At 39.8% G+C, this 3,013-nt stretch overlaps 1 pseudogene across 1 annotated transcript; it reads right to left on the bottom strand.

Annotated features, from left to right (window-relative positions):
* Positions 1 to 1,433: 1,433 nt before the first annotated feature.
* On the bottom strand, positions 1,434 to 2,724 carry LOC311032022 (Ig kappa-b4 chain C region pseudogene; annotated as a pseudogene). Its single transcript, XR_014599372.1, has 2 exons — positions 2,670 to 2,724; positions 1,434 to 1,880 (listed from the first exon to the last, which is right to left on the bottom strand). The product of XR_014599372.1 is annotated as an Ig kappa-b4 chain C region pseudogene (transcript).
* Between the last annotated feature and the right edge of the window lie 289 nt (positions 2,725 to 3,013).

Here is a 3,013-nt window from a genome sequence, read left to right as displayed (position 1 = left end):
ACTACTTTGGACTTTTCCGAGACTCCACTGGCAACGCTGAACAGTTCAAAACGCTGGCTCCAACTCCTCCAGTTTTCAGCAAGATTACCTTGCAAACTCAGATTCTGTGGGGGTTGAAACTGCGCCATATCGTTTCACTTCTTCCGACTTTGTCTTCTGACACCATGTAGTATATTGACGAGGCGTGACCACGACTTCAGGTTAACTGGACTTTATTTAAAGTTTCAGCCGAGCAACAAACATACAGACCGGCGTCTGTATAACGATAGAATCCCTTAGGCTTTGCGAAACTGCCGTTAAATGCCGCCTGCTACGGGTGCCTGTGAGGCACAACCACCATAATATATCACAAATCCAATGAGAAAGGGTTAATACATTTGCAAGAGGTGTCTTGTGCTCTGCTGAGACAGTGATGATGAAAACCGAGTGGATCCCAGTTTCTTTAAGCAGGTCAAAGCAATCAAGAAAAACTGTAATAAGCAGACCCTTTCTCCACATAGTAATATATGCTTTTTCAATGTCAAAATATACTATGGTCATCAGCTCTTTAATTTGAATCCCTTGTCCACCTCATTACTTACTCTAACTACAGCAAGTAATGGAAATCAAAATCCGCTTGGACTATCAGTCATTAGTCCTCTCTGTTCCAGTACATGCGATATCCTGCAAACTAATATCTTCTCCATCCATGGAGTTGTGTTCACATGTTGCTGCCAGTGTTTACAATGTTGCAACACAAGTGTATCACAGTGTGAAATGTGTTGAAGTCGCTGAGAATGTGTTTAAGGTTCAGTAAAAAAGAGTTTTGCAAATTGTGTCTAAGTACCTGAACAGTGTTTAAGGTTTTGCCAAAAGAGTGTTTGATTCAAAACATCAGTTTAAGCCACTGAGAATTTGGTTTAGAGAATAGACTTTAGTGTTTTAGCTATTGGGGAAAAACTATAATAGCATAGCAGCAAGCACAGTTTAGACAGCAGTGTGTTAACATTTGAACAAAGTGCTGTAAATCCACAGTGTTGTGCAGGTTGTGGTTAAAGTCAGGAGAGAAGTGTGGAGAGTTTATGAAACTGTGTTCTAACAACCAAAAAGTTAGAGTTTTACACATGTGACTTCAGTTGTGCCTGCTGTCGTTTAGCAATCAAAAGAAACTGTAAAGTATATTGTTTGGCTACATATTCTCCAATTTGAAATGCTCTTTATGTTTAATGAAGATTAAAAACAGAAGTCCATAATTTCTTCCTAAAAAAAGTCAGATAAAATGATTTAGTTCATGTAAGTTTACCCTGAGACAAACTCAGTGTCAGTGGATCTAAGGGATCTTCTGTGATCACTAAAGACAGCAGGTATTCTTGTAATAAGATGCTTGGACTCAACTTGTTTCATCATCACGTCTTTATTGTTCATGTTTACTGAGAATCGAAACATTACTGATCGTTAAAGATGAAATGATTCTGCTAACATGAAGAGAGAGAGACAGAGAGAGATAGTCACAGAGTGCAGACTGAGACCAGTATCAGAGTGAAACCAGTAGCAGAGTCCCAGTGAGTCAGCTCAGGACTGGGAACACTGGTCTCTCCTCAGTGTCTCTGAGAGCGGAGTCTGGGAGCCCTGGGTGGCCTCACAGGTCACAGAGCCCACCTTGCTCCACTGGTCTGCAGGGAGCCTCAGGGTGCTGCTCCAGCTGTAGTGGCCGTCCTTCTCCAGCACCCCGGGGCTCCTGCTCTCCTCCCAGCTGCTGCTGCTGCTGCTGTCCACCTTCCAGGCCAGACTCCAGTCTGAGGGAAAGCCCTTGTTGGCCAGGCACATGAGCGTGGCCTTCCCCTGCTGCAGCTCCTCACTGGAGGGGGGCAGCACCGTCAGGGTGGGAGGGACATCATCCACTGCAGAGAGACATTCATAGAGTTCATATGAGGCTGCAGCAGAGGAGGCTACTAGTTCTGTTAGTCTTCCTCAGAGTGGATCAAACTCAAATGTTTCACTTCCCTCTTTGATTTCAGTAACCATGGCAACGGACAGGCATCACTGCTGAACCATGACAGACATGTTTCAGTCTTAAAGATACTCTTTTACCAAACTTTCTGAGTTTAATAGTTTGAAATAGTACAGTAAAGATGAATATTGAGAGGCTTTTAATGTTTTAACTATTTTAATCTCTTCTTGTTTCATGCCAAAACCTCATAAATATGTGTTTGTTCTCTTCATGTAAGCAGGAATCATCACTGAACAGTCAAATGAATTCAAATGAATGTTAACTACTGCAATACTTATTCAAACTCATAAAATATGTGAATTATCTTTAAAATGATCAGTTTGGGAAAAAGATCAAGTCATATCCTTGAACATTATTATTATTATCATATATTATTGTTGTAACAAAAGTTATTGGGAGAGTTCTCAAACAAGAATATTAAAGATTCAACATGTAAAATGTTTTTCTTCATAACTTGTAATGCAGAGTAGTTACTATGAGATGATAAAAATGGCTGAATGTAAATGTTTTGAGCAGCAAGATTATTCATTGAGAGGATTTCAGTCGGTTAACGACACTGAAGTCTTCAAGAATTGCAACAAATATATCAAATTTCAAACATCAGAAAGAATAATTTGAAAATCTCTCCATAGAAATGTAGGTCACATGAAATTTGAGTTATGAAACAAGTCAAATGTACGTCCAACATCCAGTCTGGTTCCTCCACCAAAAGTCCACCACAGTGATACAAAGTCATGGAGCCGCGACTCTCTGACTTTGACACAAACAATCCCACCACACACATTCCCAGTTCACCCAGTTTATGTAATGACTGGTTACAATGTCTTAAACTGATTCATAAACTATTTTTAGCATTGTGTTTGTGAAAATTTTAAAAATCTGAGGAAGGAAGATTTCTCTTTTGGTAAAGCAACAAACAACTCTCCAATAAATCCTGTCAAATGTAAATAATGATCATAAACTCATGTTTATTGTAGATTATGATGAATGAAGGGCAGTAACTTTGTTCAATTTTGTCCCACA

This window comes from Eutrigla gurnardus, assembly GCF_963514095.1.
Source record: "Eutrigla gurnardus genome assembly, chromosome: 21".
NCBI classification, from domain to species: domain Eukaryota; kingdom Metazoa; phylum Chordata; class Actinopteri; order Perciformes; family Triglidae; genus Eutrigla; species Eutrigla gurnardus.
Note: the sequence above shows the minus strand (reverse complement) of the source record. Positions and strands in the feature narration are given on the sequence as shown.